Below are 22002 nucleotides of genomic sequence, written 5' to 3'. Positions count from 1 at the left end.
ATTTCACTTTTCTAGAGCTAGCCATGACCTCACCTTTTTATTTGTGTGCAGAGTCACTTGAAAAACATTACTCAAACTCGCTGCCAGTTAATCAAAGACCCACAAGAAGGTGACGTGGTGTGGATGGCCTCCTCAGATGACCCCAATTTAGCTCATAATGAATCCCCATCTTGATAATTAGTGTCGTAGTCTTTGACTTTTTCTCCATCACTCAATGAATAACATCTTGTTTATTCACTGAAGATGTGAACTGAAAGTATTTAGTGCTGAAGTCAATTTTACAGTTAGAGGTATTTCTAGGCAGAAAAGGGCAGATTGTTACCATCATTTGAATTAATACACTTACACTTGACTTCTGTAATAGAACAATCTACAGTTACATTTTGCCATCATTTATGCTAGGCTGCCGTCACACTAGCAGTATTTGGTCAGTATTTTACATCAGTATTTATAAGCAAAAACCAGGAGTGGGTGATAAATGCAGAAGTGGTGCATATGTTTCTATTATACTTTTCCTCTATTTGTTCCACTCCTGGTTTTGGCTACAAATACTGAGGTAAAATACTGACCAAATACTGCTAGTGTGACGGCAGCCTGAGAGGGTACTTTTACAATTGCTTTTTAAAGTGAATCAGCAAGGTTTTGTTATGTCATCTGAGAGTAGCATGTTGTAGTGGCAGAGAGGCTGATTCCAGCGATGTGTCAGTTACCAGGCTACTTGATGCAGTTTTGATAAAATCCCTGTTTCACTGTTATAGCTGTAGCAGTGGTCAGAATACCGAGCACTGTATAACCCCGCCCACACCACTGATTGGCAGTTTGCTGACTATACACAGAAAGCTGCCAATCAGTGGTGGGGGTGGGGTTACACAGACTAGTCTGACTAGACTTCACATAACACCTTGTCCTACAGTGATAATCTAATCTACTGCTAATAAAACACTGAGATTGTATTGAAACTACAGCGCACAGCCTAATAAGGGACATCCCTGGATTCAGGCTCCTTGACCCCAAAGATTCCCTTTAAGCAACTGAAAAGTTCGGCAGCATCAGATCATGAATTGTCAAGCTGTGGCCCCTAGGCCTGCCAAATCATCTAGACTTATATTTGACAAATTACAGTTTCCTTTACATGACCAGTGCTGTATGTGAATGGGGCTGCCTGCTTATTTAGATAGCCAAGCCAGCCTTATCTGTCTAAATATCAGCTTTGACACCTTTTGACATGCACAGTCAGTTCCATTCACACAATTCTGGCCACAAGAATACAGTCTTAACCTATATTAAGGTACCGTTACACTAAACGATTTACCAACGATCACGACCAGCGATACGACCTGGCCGTGATCGTTGGGGATCTGTCACAGAGACCGCTCTCCAGCGACCAACGATGCCGAGGTCCCCGGGTAACCAGGGTAAACATCGGGTTACTAAGCGCAGGGCCGTGCTTAGTAACTGATATTTACCCTGGTTACCATTGTAAATGTAAAAAACAACAAAAAAAAAAAAACCCACTACATACTCACATTCCGATGTCTGTCACATCCCTCGCAGTCAGCTTCCCGCACTGACTGAGGGCCAGCCGTAAAGCAGAGCACAGCGGTGATGTCACCGCTGTGCTTTACGGCCGGCGCTCACAGTCAGTGTGGGAAGCTGACGGCAAGGGACGTGACACACCGGAATGTGAGTAGTGTGTTTTTTTTTTTGTTTTGTTTTTTTCACATTTACAATGGTAACCAGGGTAAGTATCGGTTACTAAGCACGGCCCTGCGCTTAGTAACCCGATATTTACCCTGGTTACCAGTGAACACATCGCTGGATTGGCGTCACACATGCCGATCCAGCGATGACAGCAGGTGATCAGCGACCAAAAAAAGAGGTCCTGATCATTCCCCAACGACCAACGATCTCCCAGCAGGGGCCTGATCGTTGGTTGCTGTCACACATAACGATTTCGTTAACGATATCGTTGCTACGTCACAAAAAGCAACGATATCGTTAAAGAAATCGTTATGTGTGACGGTACCTTTACACAAACCAGCTACAACCTCTGGTCATGGCAGATTGGGTCTGAAAGATACACTTTGTCTCCTGAAGTTAGGTGTATTGTAAAGTTGGAATACATCCTAATTGAAAGGACTTTAGCCAATTCCTTTGAGCTGGAAAATGATGGTCAAATAAACTTCTATAAATCCCATATAATCTGCAGGAAAGTTAAGGGTTTTTTTTTTTTGAGCAGTGAAAATAAGCAGCATCAAATGAAATACTCATTGGAAACTTCATGGCTAAATTGATAGCTAATTGAGTGATATCAGCCCTCTCTTCCTTTTCCTGGCACCTATCAAGATAAATAAGGCTGGTACTGGGTGGGTAAGTTAGCTCAGGAGGCGGAGACTAATCACGTGCTTTGTCACGCCTAGAGCACGCAACACCCTATTTGCATATGAAAATAATTACTAGGGAGTGCAGCAAGCGATTATATAAAGAGGGCAGGGGGAGGATGATGAATGTACAATTCACACACTTGCATATGGTTTGGGTAGGCAGTTGATCTTACTGGTCGATTCCTTTTAACAAGTCAGTTTTCTTTAACATGCATATAAAGAAATTAAGTTTTCATGGGAAACTCTTGAAGGTCTTACAACAATCCAGAGCCTAAAGAAATCGTTCTGTAGCAAATTGCTGCATGTGTCAAAACATAAAAATGAGTCATTTAATTTGGACAACTGAACCTACATATATACTACAGTCAGTTCTCGAATGTGTAACCAAGACCTCAGAATTTCACAATGAGTTGATTAAACCGAAAAGATTTGTTTGTATACAAGATGATATTGCTAACACTTAGTTCCTAGAGAGGATGGAATCAAGTTAATGTAAATCAAATGTGTCGAATTTAGGAATTCTCAGAACCAGATGAATTCTAGAAATTCATTTTATGCAAATTGCCACCTCCATTTTACACATTGTAGAAGATTGTACGAGTCAAAGGAGGATCAAATTCCAAAAACCTGACCTGCACATCCAAACATAGACTAAGTGTGAACAGGTGCTGAACCTAGAGTCGCCAACTCGTATATAGTTAAATAAATAAGGCAGCACACTGCAGCGCTAGAACATGCAAACTTGAAATACGAAATTTGAACTGCATTACTGCACTAGAAATATGAAAAATGAGAGCGTTTAGCGCATAAAAATGGCCAATTTTATGTGTACCTGGTAGCCACTTTACGGCATCTCTCTTATACCAGGTCCTACGCTTGCCTTACCTCGCTGAGAATAAGCGTCTCCATCTGAATGGGTACATGTGAAACCTCTTCCTAGACTAAAATTCTCTCTCTCTATGGAGGGGTATTGGACCTGCTGTAATTAAAACACCTGTGGCTAGAAGGCGGAGTGCACGATCAGAAGGCTAGAGAATACATTTCAAAAACCTGACCTGCACATCCAAACATAGACTAAGTGTGAACAGGTGCTGAACCTAGAGTCGCCAACTCGTATATAGTTAAATAAATAAGGCAGCACACTGCAGCGCTAGGTCCAGCAGGTCCAATACCCCTCCATAGAGAGAGAATTTTAGTCTAGGAAGAGGTTTCACATGTACCCATTCAGATGGAGACGTTTATTCTCAGCGAGGTAAGGCAAGCGTAGGACCTGGTATAAGAGAGATGCCGTAAAGTGGCTACCAGGTACACATAAAATTGGCCATTTTTATGCGCTAAACGCTCTCATTTTTCATATTTCTAGTGCAGTAATGCAGTTCAAATTTCGTATTTCAAGTTTGCATGTTCTAGCGCTGCAGTGTGCTGCCTTATTTATTTAACTATAAAGGAGGATCAAATGACCTTGGTCATTTGGGTTTCTCCATAATACGTTGCATTAATCACATCACAGCCAACCAAGAGCAAGAATCAGTCTGGGCAGCACGGTGGGGTTCTTGGTTTACCAAGGACAACATCTGCAAGGAGTTTCTATGTTCTCCCCATGTTTAGATGGGTTTCCTATGGGTATTCCCAGAAGTTCATTGCCTGCTCAGTCATCGGACAGTGATCAAAAATAAGCATTCTTGAGAATTGTTCAGGTACTAATTGGTCCAATAAAAAAAATAAAATAAATAAGAGTAAAATGACATTAACGGACAGACAGTACCTGGAATGGTTTACTGAAAACTCTGCAAAGCTCTACTAGGATTACAGGAACTAGTGACAGAATTGGGTTTTGGTTTACGAAAGCTCAGAAACATCTAGTGACATCATTGAGGGTCTAAACTCAGAAAAGCAAATGAAGATCTTTGGATAATGTCATCTCAGTCTTTCATGATTTACACTGCAGCTTTGTAAACTAGCTCAGACGCCATAAAGAAAGTTAGTTGTAGGCTAGATTCCCATGATCAGCTTTAAGCAAGTTCTTGATGCTGCAGATTTTCTGCACCCATTAAGTAAAATAGGTTACTTGCATAGTTTCGAAATTACAGTGTAAAAGACTGACCACACAGAATGCACTTTGTGCAATTTGCCAGACATGTTAAGTCAGGGGGATCTCGAAAGCCTACACCTGGGCGTGAGGGGTGGGAACTATAAAAAAAACTTTTGGCCCAACGAGAGGCAAGCTGGATAGCGTGCCTCAATACAATGGTGCCTAATGGGTTAAACGAGTCGTTAAGCTTTGCCTCATTTTTGTGATTTAATATTTTTCCATGGGGTCATGAAATCGTCCCCATTTTCGTATGATCTTGCTCCCCAAGGATCCTGGTATGGATCTTTCTTTGTTTTTAAAATTGTTTTTAACATTTTGTCTGATTTCTCCTTATATCTTTAGTAAATCTCGGGGCACGGACCCAAATATGCCTATAATGGCTTCCAGTCATCCTACAAATCTGGACTGAATTTTATGTATTGGCAATGGCATATGCTATGCAGAGGGATCACATCCACAGGAAGACTACTGGGTGATGTTTACAACAAGAGACCTATCATAATCCATAGAATTTGACTTCAGAGAATTGTTCTCCCTGTCGTGGATATTGTTTTCCTGCATATATGTATTTCTTTTCTGCCATGGTTCCCTGGCTGTGCGCATGCGCTCGGCTTCCGCCGTTTCCTCCTTCGGTCGCAGCGTCTTTTCGGCCCCTCGCGCGTGCGCGGTGACGTTCTGTCGCCGCACGTCTGTGCTTGACGCCGTTGGCCGGAGCAGGACCTGCGGTTTGCGATGCGCCGATGATGCCAATTCCATTGGCCGGTTCACAACATGTGACCGGCCCCATGTGATGTTATATGGCTTATAAAAGGTCCTTGCTGAGATATGGCGGTATCCCCTTGAAAAAGCTGCATACTAAAGAGGCGAAATGTGCATTGGGGTGTCTTTAAGATCCAACCCGGTACCACCAGCCATCCAGTTTTGTTACCCTGTCATATCCTCTTGGTAAGCGCTGCTCTAGTGTATCTATTATGTCTATGTAAACCATTTGGTCGCTGCATGTGTATACTATATGGAGAGCCGGTGTGTTGCCACTTAGTAATTTTCTATATTTATGGGGGGTTGATGGTGTCGGGGATCGTCCATACATCCTGTCCTTGCTTTTAATATATATATATATATATATATTTTTGTACTGTGTCACTTGACGGATTTATTAATAAAGTATTTTGCCCTTAACCCTTTACACTCAGTTTTCCTCCTGTTTTCATGTTAAGTTAGAGGTTGGACATGTGTCTTATTTTTAAAATAAGAAAAAAAAAAAAATATGAATAAAAATCTAAATAAAACAAGCCATACTCCCTAGCCACTATGGATTACGGTAAGTATAGACAAGTAGGCATCTTATTAGGTCACCTGACTTCTAAGGCTTTGATTGCAGAAGAGTGTCCTGCCCAAGCCACATGCCCCTTGCAGTTACAGGCCTTAGATCAAGACTGTCACTTCCCTGCCTGGTGTGGAACGGCCTGTGCTGGATCCATAAGGAAAAATCCAGTCAATGGGATGACTTGTTTTATTAATTTAAGACCATTGATGACATTTGAAATTTTTTTTTAAATGACAACCTCTTTAACCCCTTCATGACCCAGCCTATTTTGACCTTAATGACCTGGCCGTTTTTTGTAATTCTGACCAGTGTCCGTTTATGTGGTATTAACTCAGGAACGCTTCAACGAATCCTAGCGGTTCTTAGACTGTTTTTTGTGACATATTGGGCTTCATGTTAGTGGTAAATTTAGGTCGATAATTTTTGCGTTTGTGAAAAAAAATGGAAATAACAAATTTTGAAAATTTCGCAATTTTCAAATTTTTATTCTGTTAAATGAGAGAGTTGTGACACAAAATAGTTAATAAACAACATTACCCACATGTCTACTTTACATCAGCACAATTTTGGAACCAAATTTTTTTTTTTGCTAGGAAGTTAAGGGTTAAAATTTGACCAGCGATTTCTCATTTTTACAACACCATTTTTTTTAGGGACCACCTCACATTTGAAGTCAGTTTAAGGGGTCTATATGGCTGAAAATACCCAAAAGTGACGCCATTCTATAAACTGCACCCCTCAAGGTGCTCAAAACCACATTCAAGAAGTTTATTAACCCTTCAGGTGCTTCACAGCAGCAGAAGCAACATGGAAGGAAAAAATGAACATTTAACTTTTTAGTCACAAAAATAATCTTTTAGCAACAATTTTTTTTATTTTCCCAAGGGTTAAAATAGAAACTGGACACCAAAAGTTATTGTACAATTTGTCCTGAGTACATGGATACCCCATATGTGGGGGGGAACCACTGTCTGGGCGCACGACAGGGTTCGGAAGGGAAGGAGTGCCATTTGACTTTTTCAATGAAAAATTGGCTCCAATCTTTAGCGGACACCATGTCGCATTTGGAGAGCCCCTGTGTGCCTAAACATTGGAGATCCCCCACAAGTGACCCCCATTTTGGAAACTAGACCCCCCAAGGAGCTTATCTAGATGCATAGTGAGCACTTTGAACCCCCAGGTGCTTCACAAATTGATCCATAAAAATGAAAAAGTACTTTTTTTTCACAAAATTTTTTTAGCCTCAATTTGTTCATTTCCACATGAGCAACAGGATAAAATGGATCCTAAAATTTATTGGGCAATTTCTCCTGAGTACACTGATACCTCACATGTGGGGGTAAACCACTGTTTGGGCACACGGCAGGGCTCGGAAGAGAAGGAGCGCCATTTGACTTTTTGAATGAAAAATTAGTTCCAATCGTTAGCGGACACCATGTCACGTTTAGAGAGCCCCTGTGTGCCTAAACATTGGAGCTTCCCCACATGTGACCCCATTTTGGAAACTAGACCTCCCAAGGAACTTATCTAGATGTGTGGTGACCACTTTAAACCCTCAAGTGCTTCACAGAAGTTTATAACAGAGCCGTAAAAATAAAAAGTCATTTTTCTTTCCTAAAAAAATATTTTTTAGCCCACAATTTTTTTATTTTCACAAGAGTAACAGGAGAAATTGGACCCGAAAAGTTGTTCAGTTTGTCGTGAGTACGCTGATACCCCATATGTGGGGGGGGGGGGGAAACCACTGTTTGGGCACACATCGGGCTCGGAAGGGAAGTAGTGGCTTTTGAAATGCAGACTTTGATGGAATGGTCTGCAGGTGCCACGTTGCGTTTGCAGAGCTCCTGAGTGCCTAAACAGTAAAAAAAGAAAAAAAAAAAAAAAAAAAAAACAGAAGTGACCCCTCTTTGGAAACTAGACCCCCAAGGAACTTCTCTAGATATGTGGTGAGCACTTTGAACCCCCAAGTGCTTCACAGAAGTTTACAACGCAGAGCCGTGAAAATAAAAAATCATGTTGTTGCTTTCCTCAAAAATGATGTTTAGCAAGCAATTTTTTTATTTTCACAAGGGTAACAGGAGAAATTGGACCCCAATAGTTGTTGCTGAGTTTGTCCTGAGTACACAGATACCCCATATGTGGGGGTAAACCACTGTTTGGGTGCACATCGGGGCTCGGAAGGGAGTGAGTACCATTTGACTTTTTGAATGCAAGATTGGCTGGAATCAATGGTGGCGCCATGTTGCGTTTGGAGACCCCTGATGTGCCGTAACAGTGGAAACCCCTCAATTCTAACTCCAACCCTAACCCTAATCCCAACACACACCTAACCCCAACCATAACCCTAACCACAGCCTAATCTTGACCCCATTTGCAACCCTAGCCCTAATTCCAACCCTAAGGCTATGTGCCCACGTTGCGGATTCGTGTGAGATTTTTCCGCACCATTTTTGAAAAATCTGTAGATTAAAGGCACTGCAACAACGGCAAATCTCTAGCGCACGCCCAATGTGGGCGTGCGCTAGCGATGCGTCCGACATTGCTGTCAATGGCAGCCGTAACGGACTATGTTACACCGCGTTTATGCCGCGGTGTAACGTAGTCCATCTAACGGACTGCTTAGACGCAGTGTGAACAACCCTAACCCTAGTGGGGCAAAAAAAATATATTTCTTTATTTTATTATTGTCCCTACCTATGGGGGTGATAAAAAAAAATAATAAATAACCCCCTTTATTTTGATCGCTGTGAGAACTTATCACAGCGATCAAAATGTACCTGTAACGAATCTGCCGGCCGATTTGGTGGGTGCACTGCTCATGCGCCCATCATTTTGGAAGATGGCGGCGCCCATGGAAGAGATGGATGGACACAGAAGGTCGGTAAGTATGAGTGGGGGGTATCGGACTGCGGGGGGGAGCGGACAGGAGGACGGAGGGCACTAGATTACAGGACTGAGGACGGAGGTGAGGAGATCGGTGGCGGGGGCAGATCGCTGCTATTGCAGCATCGGCCATGGCTGGATTGTAATATTTCACCATTGCTCAAGTACAACTCCCTTTGTCCCTGCAGGTCGGGTGAAATTACAGTTAACCCTTTTACCTGGCCTGCAGGAGCGCAATCCGACCATGATGCATATGCTGCGTCACAGGTCGGATTGGCACAGGTTTTCATGACGCATACGGTGCGTCAAAGGTCGGGAAGGGGTTAATAATGCATACTTGATAAACTTTGCATTTTACAACTTGTAAAGCAGTGGCGTTTTTCTCTAGTGAATTAGTTAGGCAGTGATCAAGGCAAGTTCAACATAAAAAAAAAAAAAAAAAAGAAGTCGTTGCAAAGTTACAAAATAAACTCAAACCTTTTTGAAACGGGCAGGAACCGGAACGTCCATGTATAGTTCGGTGTATGCACTGCTGTAGGAATCTTGGGTGTGTAATAGCTTTGCCCAAGTCTCCGGTCTGTGCTTAACCACACAGCCAGCCCCACACACACAAACACACACACGCTCTGATGCACAAGAAACCAACAGTGACACACCCAACCCTTACCTGCAAGTCTAAATATGAATCGTGGCCATGGGTCATTTGCAAAACCCTGACTGGAGGGAAAGATCCACCGCACTACCTTCCTACAGATCTTTCCAAAAAGAAAGCCCATCTCAGGTTTTCCCAAATCGGACTTGGTCAAATATCTTGACCCAGTCCACACTTATCTTGTGGCTGTGATAACTCTCCAGCGGGTTTAGTATGTCTCCAGATACATCCTGTGGGTCACAACCCTTCACTGCATCACAAATTTTGTTTTGTTTTTTTTGTTTTTTTAAAGAAGCAAACTATAATCCACTGTCAATATGCACCTAAATTTGGTTGATCGTTACTTAAATAAGCTACAGGTAGCCAAAATATTTTTGAAGTGCTTTGAGTAAAGGAAAAAAAAAAATGGTATTGGTACGTGCAGCTCTGCTTGACAGTTGTGAACCCTTTAAAATTTTCCACACTTCTGCATAAATTTGACCAAAAACAAATCAAATTAGCACAAAAGTACATAAAACAGAATTAAGCAAACAAATGAGTTAAAAAAAATAAAAATAAACATTATGTAAGTGAGGAAAACCACATTTGACAAAATTATAAACATTTAATTTTACCTTCAAACTACTGTATATACTTGTTTGAGAGTCTGTTATCCCATTAATTGGAAACACCAATCAGGTGTAGGACCATCAACTGGAATGAATACAGGGTACGATCCCTGATTAGGACCAGTCAGTCAAAGGACTCCTCTCTATACAGATATTTCAAAGAATAAAATGAAAGTTTAATTAAGATTTAAAAAAAAAACCAGCATAACATTCAACCAGACTACCCAGTTTTATTAATAATAGATATAGGTAAATTTGTGAACCAGTGTTGTGTAATATTTGTATGCAGGTGAAGAGTGGGCCCCCAAAGTCAATGTTACTGGTAGGCCCTTGGCACCCCAGTCCAACACCATCTGGAACAATTGTCCATGAGCCAAATTGCAAGAATGTGAATCACGTAATAAGACGACCCAAACTGCACAAGTCATTCTAGAAAAGACTGGTTAACAAAAGGTTAATACAGTAATGGCTGAACGTTTTAGCACCTTGTTGTTCGATAAAATGAAGTATTTCTTCCAGAAAATTATTGCAATTACACATGTTTTGTTTTTCTACACATGTTAAATTTTCTTTGTATATTGGAACACCACAAAAAAAGTCACAAGACCCTCCAAAAACAAGCACTACAAAACTGTTGGAACTTTTCCAAAAATGTGGGTAAACAACTTTCAATGAGCATGACATTCTTGAATTAAACTCCCCTGTTGCAAGTAACAGAAGTAGTCAATATGAAAATCACACCTGAAACCAGATAAAGGGGAGAAGTTGACTCAATCTTTGCATTGGTGTTTGTGCTGTATTAAGCATGGAGAACAGAAGGAGGAAAAGAACTGTTTGAGGACTTAAGAACCAAAATTGTTGAAATATATCAACAGTCTCAAGGTTACAAGTCCATCTCCAGAGATCGTGATGTTCCTTTGTTCATGGTGCGCAACATACGGTAATTAAATCACTGTAGCCAATCTCCCAGGACATGAACAGAGAAAAGTTGGTGAAGAGTTGCAGCGCAGAATAGTTCAGATGGTGGAGAAGCAGCCCTAATCAAGTTTCAAAGAAACTCAAGCTGTCCTGCAGCCTCAGGGTGAATCAGTGTCAGTGTGAACTATCCGTGGAATATAGAAGGAGACCCAGGAGGACCCCACTGCTGACAAATACACAAAAAAAGCTGGCCTATAGATTGCCAGAGTGTACGCAAGTCAAAATCTTTCTAGGAAAGTCTTGTGGACAGAAGACCAAGATAAAACATCATTCTGTGAACTGAAAATTGAATTAGGCCTACAAAGGAGAAAACAGTATCTACTGTCAAATATGGTGGAGGTTCAAAGATGTTTGGGGGTGGTTTTGCTGGCTCTGGGTGCTGCCTTGACAGTGTGCAAGGCATTATGAGAGCTGAAGATTATAAAGGACTAGATGGTGGCCCGATCCTAACGCATCGGGTATTCTAGAATATTCATGTCCACGTAGTATATTGCCCAGCCCACGTAGTATATTGCCCAGCCACGTAGTATATAGCAATGTGGGCATCATATCCCTGTTAAAAAAAAAAAAAATTATTAAAATAGTTATATACTCACCTTCCGTTGGCCCCTGGATCCAGGAAGCGTTTACCGACGCTCCGGTCTCGAGTGCATTGTGGTCTCGCGAGATGATCATAATCACGTGAGATTGCAATGCATGGACCGGTTACCGAAGCGTCACGAGGACCGGGAAAGGTGCCGGAAGGTGAGTATATGATGATTTTTTTTATTTATTTATTTTTTTAACATTAGATCTTTTTACTATTGAGGCTGCATAGGCAGCATCAATAGGAAAAGCTTTGTCACACAGGGTTAATAGCGGCGGTAACGGAGTGAGTTACCCGTGGCTTAACGCGGTCCGTTACCGCTGGCATTAACCCTGTGAGCGGTGACTGGAGGGGAGTATGGAGAGGGCGCCGGGCACTGACTGCAGGGGAGTAGGGAAGGACTAATCGGACTGTGGCCATCGCTGATTGGTCGTGGCAGCCATGAAAGGCAGCTGGCGAGACCAATCAGCGACTTGGATTCCATGACAGACAGAGGCCGCGACCAATGAATATTCGAGAAAGAAAGAAAGAAAGAAAGAAAGAAAGAAAGAAAGAAAGAAAGAAAGAAAGAAAGAAAGAAAGAAGTGACCCTTAGACAATTATATAGTAGATTGTGGGTCGCAATGTAGTGTCCAGTGTCAGAAAGCTGGGTTTGTATCCTAGGTTATGGGTCGTCTGTCAAGTACAATGGCCCCACACAGCTTTGACAAAGATCTTTAGTGATCGAAACACGTCGCTCTTTTCCGGTTGTGCTTTTGGAGAGCTTGTTTCCACTGCTTTTAAATCGGCATAATAAAGTATGAAGCCTGAATTTTATGAAAATGGAGCTGGAACAAGTCTCTCTTCCTTTCACATTTAAATAGTCATACATGTCTAATTTGGCACGCTTAGGAATCCCTGGAGTGTCCCAGCAACAACTTATTTTTCAGCAGCAGCCACCAAGTCAAATACAATAAAGCCATTATGATTATGCAAGCAGAGATCAAAACCTAAGACGCTGCACAGTATCAGAAAGATGATCAGCTCTAAGTTAATACTGTGGAAACTTTTTCCTTACAGGGATAGCCTCAATACAGTTGTGCTTTGAAAAGCCAGCCAGGGACTATGCATCTCAGATGATCAGACCAGTGCAATGCAGAAACCTGGAATCTCCCTTCCCCCTTGATTAGGTCTCACCCCAATATATACACGGAGAGACTTCAGTCTAGTGGAATGGGGAGAGGAGAAGCTGGTAGGACCCATCTCATGGGCTAGATATCCGAGAGTCCCTTGCTGGGTTTTCTCTGAAACAGCACAACATATATAATGAAATAAGTAAGACAGTATGAATCTGTCAGGAAGGGTTGAGGAGTCGGTAATTCAAACATCCGATTCCTCAATTTCCCTGACTCAGACCTCTACAGCCCTGGTCACTACTGAGCATGTACATAAAGTACAGCACAGATTCATCCCCCCTAACAACCGAGATCAGGAACAGAACAGACATTTAGGACATTTCATAACTTTCCAAAATCCTTATATATTATTTCTAAACACTCTTTCGGTGATTACTTTGTATCTCGTTTAACCCCTTAGCGACCGCCGATACGCCTTTTAACGGCGGCCGCTAAGAGTACTTAAACCACAGCGCCGTTAATTAACGGCGCTGTGGAAAAAGTCCATAGCGCCCCCCAGAGGCCGATTTTCTCCGGGGTCTCGGCTGCCGGGGGTAGCCGAGACCCCAAAGAACATGATTTGGGGGGTTTTTAACCCACCCCGCATTTGCGATCGCCGGTAATTAACCGTTTACCGGCGATCGCCAAAAAAAAAAAAAAAAACGCAATCTCTTTTTAATCTCTCTGTCCTCCGATGTGATCGCACATCGGAGGACAGAGAAAAGGGGTCCCAGGTGGCCCCCCAATACTCACCTAGCTCCCCCGATGCTCCTAGTGTCTCCCAGTGGGCGCCGCCATCTTCAAAATGGCGGGCGCATGCGCAGTGCGCCCGCCGGCCGGCAGCGGGAGAATCTTTGGGGTCTCGGCTGCCGGGGGTAGCTGAGACCCCAAAGAGCATGATCGGGGTCGGTATTACCGACCCCTGTTTTGCGATCGCCGGTAATTAACTGTTTACCGGCGACCGCAAAAAAAAAAAATGTAAAGTGTAATTCTCTGTCCTCTGATGTGATCGCACATCAGAGGACAGAGAAATAGGGGGATTCGGGGACCCTAGCATACTCACCTAGGTCCCTGGATCCTCTTGCTGCTCCTCCTGGCCGCCGAAGAGAATGGCAGGCGCATGCCCAGTGCGCCCGCCATCTGTCTCCATCTGCCGGCCGGAGAACAGAAGTTGGGGCTAAAATTAGGGTTAGGGGTAGGGCTAGGGCTAGGGTTGGGGCTAAATTTAGGGTTAGGGTTGGGGCTAAATTTAGGGTTAGGGTTGGGGCTAAATTTAGGGTTAGGCTTCTTTCACATTTACGTCGGTACGGGGCCGTCGCAATGCGTCGGCCCAACATACCGACGCACGTTGTGAAAATTGTGCACAACGTGGGCAGCAGCTGTAGTTTTTCACCGCATCCGCTGCCCAATCTATGTCCTGGGGAGGAGGGGGCGGAGTTACGGCCACGCATGCGCGGTCAGAAATGGCGGATGCGACGTACAAAAAAACGTTTCATTGAACTTTTTTTGTGCCGACGCTCCGCCAAAACACAACTGATCCAGTGCACGACGGACGCGACGTGTGGCCATCCGTCACGATATGTCGGCAATACAAGTCTATGGGCAAAAAACGCATCCTGCGGGCACATTTGCAGGATCCGTTTCTTGTCCAAAACGACGGATTGCGACGGAATGCCAAACGACGCAAGTGTGAAAGTAGCCTTAGGGTTAGGGTTGGGGCTAAAGTTAGGGTTAGAGCTGGGATTAGGGTTAGGGTTGGTATTAGGGTTAGGGTTGGCATTAGGGTTACGCTTGGGATTAGGGTTAGGGTTAAGGTTAGGGTTGTGATTAGGGGTGTATTGGGATTAGGGTTAGGTTTGGGATTAGGGTTGAGATTAGGATTAGGGGTGTGTTGGATTTAGGGTTTTGATTAGGGTTATGGTTAGGGTTGACATTAGGGTTGTTTTGGGGTAAGGGTTGTGATTATGGTTAGGGTTAGTGATTAGGATTATGGATCAGGTTGGGATTAGGGTTAGGGGTGTGTTGGGGTTAGGGTTGGAGCTAGAATTGGGGGGTTTCCACTGTTTAGGTACATCAGGGGGTCTCCAAACACGACAGCCAATTTTGCACTCAAAAAGTCAAATGGTGCTTCCTCCCTTCTGAGCTCTGCCGTGCGCCCAAACAGTGGGTTACCCCCACATATGGGGCATCAGCGTACTCGGGATAAATTGGACAACAACTTCTGGGGTCCAATTTCTCTTGTTACCCTTGTGAAAATAAAAACTTGGGGGCTACAATATCTTTTTTGTGAAAAAAAAAATATTTTTTATTTTCACGACTCTGCATGCCCAAGTGCTTCACAGAAGTTTAGAATGCAAAGTTCTCACCACACATCTAGATAAGTTCCTTGGGGGGTCTAGTTTCCAAAATGGGGTCACTTGTGGGGGGTTACTACAGTTTAGGTACATCAGGGGCTCTGCAATCGCAACATAATGCCCACAGACCATTCTATCAAAGTCTGCATTCCAAGAAGGCGCTCCTTCCCTTCTGAGCTCTGCCGTGCGCCCAAACAGTGGTTTACCCCCACATATGGGGTACCAGCATACTCAGGACAAATTGGACAACAACTTTTGGGGTCCAATCTCTCCTGTTACCCTTGTGAAAATAAAAACTTGGGGGCTAAAAAAAATCTTTTGTGGAAAAAAAAATATTTTTTATTTTCACGGCTCTGCATTATAAACTTCTGTGAAGCACTTGGGCATTCTAAGTGCTCACCACACATCTAGATAAGTTCCATGGGGGGTCTAGTTTCCAAAATGGGGTCACTTGTGGGGGATTTCTACTGTTTAGGCACATCAGGGGCTCTCCAAACGCGACATGGCGTCCGATCTCAATTCCAGCCAATTCTACATTGAAAAATTAAAACGGCACTCTCTTCCAAGCTCTGCGGTGCGCCCAAACAGTGGTTTACCCCCACATATTGGGCATCAGCGTACTCAGGAGAAATTGCACAACAACGATTGTGGTCTAATTTCTCCTGTTACCCTTGTGAAAATAAGAATTTGTGGGCGAAAAGATCATTTTTGTAGAAAAAATGCGATTTTTTTTTTTCACGGCTCTACGTTATAAACTTCTGTGAAGCACATGGGGGTTCAAAGTGCTCACCACACATCTAGATAAGTTCCTTAAGGGGTCTAGTTTCCAAAATGGTGTCACTTGTGGGGAGTTTCCACTGTGTAGGCACATCAGGGGCTCTCTAAACGTGACATGGCGTCCGATCTCAATTCCAGCCAATTCTGCATTGAAAAAGTCAAACGGCGCTCCTTCACTTCTAAGTTCTGCGGTGCGCCCAAAAAGTGGTTTACCCCCACATATGGGGTATTGGCGTATTCAGGAGAAATAGCATAACAAAATTTATGGTTACATTTCTGTTTTTACACTTGTGAAAATAAAAAAAAATGGTTCTGAATTAAGATGTTCATTTTTTTCTTCCACATTGTTTCAGTTCCTGTGAAGCACGTAAAGGGTTAATAAACTTCTTGAATGTGGTTTTGAGAACCTTGAGGGGTGTAGTTTTTAGAATGGTGTCACACTTCATTATTTTCTATCATATAGACCCCTCAAAATGACTTCAAATGTGATGTGGTCCCTAAAAAAAAATGGTGTTGTAAAAATGAGAAATTGCTGGTCAATTTTTAACCCTTATAACTCCCTAACAAAAAAAAAATTTTGTTTCCAAAATTGTGCTGATGTAAAGTAGACATGTGGGAAATGTTATTTATTAACTATTTTTCATGACATATCTCTCTGATTTAAGGGCATAAAAATACAAAGTTTGAAAATTGCAAAATATTAAAAATTTTCGCCATATTTCCGTTTTTTTCATAAATAATCGCAAGCAATATCGAAGAAATGTTACCACTAACATGAAATACAATATGTCACGAAAAAATCTCAGAATCAGCGGGATCCGTTGAAGCGTTCCAGAGTTATAACCTCATAAAGTGACAGTGGTCAGAATTGCAAAAATTGGCCTGGTCATTAAGTACCAAATTGGCTCTGTCACTAAGGGGTTAATACTACACACACACACGTTACACCATTTGAAAGGTAAACTTGCTCCTTCAGCAAGAAAATAGCCAAACAAACCACACATCCAGGATGTGATCACAAAATACATTTTAAACACTAATTTTCATATCCCTGCAGTAAGAAAAAAATGACCTGCAGGTGGCACCACACTACCCCAAAGCTGCTTACAGACATCACAAACCAGTCCTAACATTTGCCTTGGGGGCTTTCCAGCTTTACGAATTCCTTGCCCAGCTGATTTCAGGCACATTGGAGGATTGCACACTTCACTGCAGGCGAGTCACATATGCAAACACATTTGTAAACATGCACTGCTTTTTCAGTGATTACGTTGCCCCATACACACAAATAACACCATTTGAAAGGTAAACTTACCCCCTTCAGCAAGAAAAGACAAACAAACCACACATGCACGATTTGATCAATAAATACAGTTTAAAAACATTACTGTATTTTCTGGCGTATAAGACTACTTTTTAACCCCTGAAAATCTTCTCAAAAGTCGGGTATCGTCTTATACGCCAGGTGTCGTCTTATAGGGCAGGTGCAGAGTAATCTGCAGTCGCCGCATATTGTGGGGGGAGCGACCCCCAATGACGAGGTGAGGGGGCGCCTCACCGGGAAGGTGTAAGTGAAGCAGAGGCAGAGAAGGAGATAATAGGATACAAGGGCGAGCCAGATGAGTGAAAGGAGTGTTTTTCTAGGCACAGCACCGCTCTCTCTTTTTTGAATAACCCTGGCATCCCAGACGCTGACAGTTTGCTTCACTTACACCTTCCTGGTGAGGAGCTCCCTCACCTCGTCATCAGGACCACTCCCGCAAATTGCTCCGCACCCACCCTATAAGACGACACCCACCCTATAAGACAACCCCCGACTTGAGAAGATTTTATATTTTAACTGGAAAAGTTGGGGGTCGTCTTATACGCCGGAAAATACGGTAATTTTCAGAGACCTGCAGAAAAAAAACAACCCAATAACCTGCAGGTGGCACCACAACCTCAAGACTTATTAAACCAATTTATAATATTATACATAGTTAATCATCTCATTACACGCATTAACATTTGACAGCTTGATTTTCCTGAAATTGCCTGTGCCCTCGACAGCCACTGTGAGAAAATTTGGCATGGGCCAACTAGTTCTTATGAAAACATTTACAGCACATTCTGCATTGTACTACTGTACCCAATTATATATTTTAGGAGTCAGTCAATTTTATACTGACTCCCAAAATGGACAACCTCCAACGCCACAGCCAGCTATCAGGTTCCCTTTAAATCTCAGACACGCAATTACCTTCTCTGGCCCAATTCTCAGGCACCACAGTGCTAGGGCCGGCAGCTGCATTTTGATGGCAACCTCAGCGCCTCCTGTGATGCATATACAGCAGTCTTGGCGTCTCCTACATGATGAATCTACAGCAATCTCAGGGTCTCCCATGTGATGTATACTGCAGACCTCCCACTGCTGGAGTTCTATAAATGAAATGGGAGCATTGATCAATTTCTCACTGAAGAGGCATGCAGTGTTATATACAGTGGCTTTCAAAAATATTCACCCCTTTGTATTTTTCATGTTTTGTGCCTCACAACTTGGAATTTCACTTTAAAGGTTTGCATCAGTTCATGTAAAGAACATGCCTACAACTGTGAACATTTTTTTTTTTCTATTTTGTGAAGCAAAGACTAACTGAAAACTTCAGTGTGCATAACTATTCATCGTCCTAAAGTAAGTACTTTGTAGAGCCTCCTTTTATGGCAATTATAGCTGCAAGTCACTTAAGTCTCTATAAGGCCGGCTTCACACTCAGCGTATGAAAATACGGTCCGTATATTACGGCCGTAATACGCGGAAATGTCCCGAAAATAGTGGTCCGTAGCTCCTCCGTAGGCAGGGTGTGTCAGCGTTTTTTGCGCATGGCATCCTCCGTATGTAATCCGTACTGCGTGTTTTTCTCGCAGGCTTGCAAAACCAACATACCGCTATAGAAATGATCCATGTGTCCCAAAAAGAAAAAAAAAAAAAAAATTATATATATATATATATATATATATATATATATATATATTTTTTTTTTTTTTTTCCAGCGCCATACAGCTTGAAAGCCGGTAATTCAATTACCGGCTTTTTCTTTCTCCTTCCTAAAACCCGACATGATTTGAGACATGGTTTACATACAGTAAACCATGTCTTCTCTCCATTTTTTTTGCAGATTCCACACTACTAATGTCAGTAGAGTGTATCTGCAAAATTTGGCCGTTCTAGCTCTTAAAATAAAGGGTTAAATGGCGGAAAAAATTGGCGTGGGATCCCGCACAATTTTCTCCGCCAGGGTAGTAAAGCCAGTGACTGAGGGCAGATATTAATAGCCTGGAGAGGGTCCATGGTTATTGGCCCCCCCTGGCTAAAAATATCTGCCCCCAGCCACCCCAGAAAAGGCACATCTGGAAGATGCGCCTATTCTGGCACTTGGCCACTCTCGTGTAGCGGTGGGATATGGGGTAATGAAGGGTTAATGCCACCTTGCTATTGTAAGGTGACATTAAGCCAAATTAATAATGGAGAGGCGTCAATTATGACACCTATCCATTATTAATCCAATTGTAATAAAGGGTTAAATAAAACACAAACACATTATTTAAAATTATTTTAATGAAATAAAAACAATGGTTGTTGGAGTATTTTATTCTACGCCCAATCCAGTCACTGAAGACCCTCGTTCTGTGAAAGAAAAAACATAATAAACCAACAATATACTTACCCTCCGCAGATCTGTAACGTCCAACGATGTAAATCCTTCTGAAGGGGTTAAAACATTTTGCAGCAAGGAGCTTTGCTAATGCAATGCTACTCCTCGCTGCAAAACCCCGGGGAATGAGTCTAAATATAGATCAATGAGCTATATTTAGCTTCATTTGCGGTGAGGCGCCCCCTGCTGGATGTTCATAGATCGTGGGAACTTTCCTAGAAAGCCTGGGATTTTTTAGATTATCTCTAAATAAAATATATATGTTTTAAAGGGAGTACATCATTTCCATTCCTCAAGGCAAAACTGCTCCAGCTTCTTCAAGTTAGAATCCTGTTCAGAGGAAATAATCTTAAATTCTGACTACAGATTGTCTATTGGATTAAGTTCTGGGTTTTGAATAGGCTACTCTAACACATTTACACGTTTCCCCTTAATACTCGTGTTGCTTCAGCAGTATGCTTTGGCTCAGTGGCTTATTGAAAGGTGAACTTCTGTCCCAGTCTCAAATCATTGAAACGGGTTTTGTTCAAGAATATTCCTGTATTTCACACAATCCATCTTCCCCCTTGACTACCACCATTTTCCCTGTCCCTGCTGCTGAAAAACTTCCATACAGCACAATGCTGCAACCACCATGTTTCACTGTGGGGATGGTGTTCTTGGGGGTCACGAGTCCTGTTGGTTTGACACCAAACATAGCATTTACCTTGGTGGCAAAAAGTTTATTCAATTTGGCTTCATCTGAACACAGCACATTCCTCCATACATTTTGGAAGTCTATTTCTTTTGGCAATCTCAAAACAAGCCTTACCATTTGTGTATAAATAAAGACTTCTGCAATAAAAGGCCACTTCTATTGAGTACGGCTTATTCTGGTTGTGTGGACAGATACTCCAGCTTCTTCAGGGTTACCGTTGGTCTCTGTTGCCTCTGATCAATAGTAACATAGTAACATAGTTAGTAAGGCCGAAAAAAGACATTTGTCCATCCAGTTCAGCCTATATTTCATCATAATAAATACCCAGATCTACGTCCTTCTACAGAACCTAATAATTGTATGATACAATATTGTTCTGCTCCAGGAAGACATCCAGGCCTCTCTTGAACCCCTCGACTGAGTTCGCCATCACCACCTCCTCAGGCAAGCAATTCCAGATTTTCACTGCCCTAACAGTAAAGAATCCTCTTCTATGTTGGTGGAAAAACCTTCTCTCCTCCAGACGCAAAGAATGCCCCCTTGTGCCCGTCACCTTCCTTGGTATAAACAGATCCTCAGCGAGATATTTGTATTGTCCCCTTATATACTTATACATGGTTATTAGATCGCCCCTCAGTCGTCTTTTTTCTAGACTAAATAATCCTAATTTCGCTAATCTATCTGGGTATTGTAGTTCTCCCATCCCCTTTATTAATTTTGTTGCCCTCCTTTGTACTCTCTCTAGTTCCATTATATCCTTCCTGAGCACCGGTGCCCAAAACTGGACACAGTACTCCATGTGCGGTCTAACTAGGGATTTGTACAGAGGCAGTATAATGCTCTCATCATGTGTATCCAGACCTCTTTTAATGCACCCCATGATCCTGTTTGCCTTGGCAGCTGCTGCCTGGCACTGGCTGCTCCAGGTAAGTTTATCATTAACTAGGATCCCCAAGTCCTTCTCCCTGTCAGATTTACCCAGTGGTTTCCCGTTCAGTGTGTAATGGTGATATTGATTCCTTCTTCCCATGTGTATAACCTTACATTTATCATTGTTAAACCTCATCTGCCACCTTTCAGCCCAAGTTTCCAACTTATCCAGATCCATCTGTAGCAGAATACTATCTTCTCTTGTATTAACTGCTTTACATAGTTTTGTATCATCTGCAAATATCGATATTTTACTGTGTAAACCTTCTACCAGATCATTAATGAATATGTTGAAGAGAACAGGTCCCAATACTGACCCCTGCGGTACCCCACTGGTCACAGCGACCCAGTTAGAGACTATACCATTTATAACCACCCTCTGCTTTCTATCACTAAGCCAGTTACTAACCCATTTACACACATTTTCCCCCAGACCAAGCATTCTCATTTTGTGTACCAACCTCTTGTGCGGCACGGTATCAAACGCTTTGGAAAAATCGAGATATACCACGTCCAATGACTCACCGTGGTCCAGTCTATAGCTTACCTCTTCAATGCCCTCCTTGCCTTGGCTGTTATGGTTGTCAAGCGGTCTTCTCTTTGCAGCTTTGTTGTAGTACCATCTATTCATTTGATAATTGATTTGATGGTGCTCCAGGGAGAGATACAGATGTATATATTTTATTTTTTTCCTTTCTATAACCCAACCCGGACTTTTACTGGTCAACAACTTTACAACTTTGTCCCTGACTTCTTTGTAGATCTCCATGGTGTTTGGTTAGTGGCGCCTCTTTCTTAATGGCGTTGCAGCCTCTGTGGCCTTTTAGAAAAGTTGTATATACAGAGTGGGCCATTTATATGGATACACCTAAATAAAATGGTAATGGT

General features: G+C 42.5%; 1 protein-coding gene across 6 annotated transcripts in view; it reads right to left on the bottom strand.

Annotated features, from left to right (window-relative positions):
* Window positions 1–22002, bottom strand: part of TRIM13 (tripartite motif containing 13) — a 341054-nt gene that overhangs the window by 259315 nt on the left and 59737 nt on the right. The window contains exon 2 of one of the 6 annotated variants that reach the window (XM_069758872.1): window positions 18035–18213. The exons of the other annotated variants lie outside the window; for them this stretch is intronic. The gene's annotated coding sequence lies outside the window, so the exon portion shown is untranslated. The remainder of the gene's footprint in view (window positions 1–18034; window positions 18214–22002) is intronic. 6 annotated transcript variants of the gene reach the window in all.

The sequence above is a fragment of the Ranitomeya imitator genome, chromosome 3 (genome assembly GCF_032444005.1).
Source record: "Ranitomeya imitator isolate aRanImi1 chromosome 3, aRanImi1.pri, whole genome shotgun sequence".
Taxonomy (NCBI): domain Eukaryota; kingdom Metazoa; phylum Chordata; class Amphibia; order Anura; family Dendrobatidae; genus Ranitomeya; species Ranitomeya imitator.
Note: the sequence above shows the minus strand (reverse complement) of the source record. Positions and strands in the feature narration are given on the sequence as shown.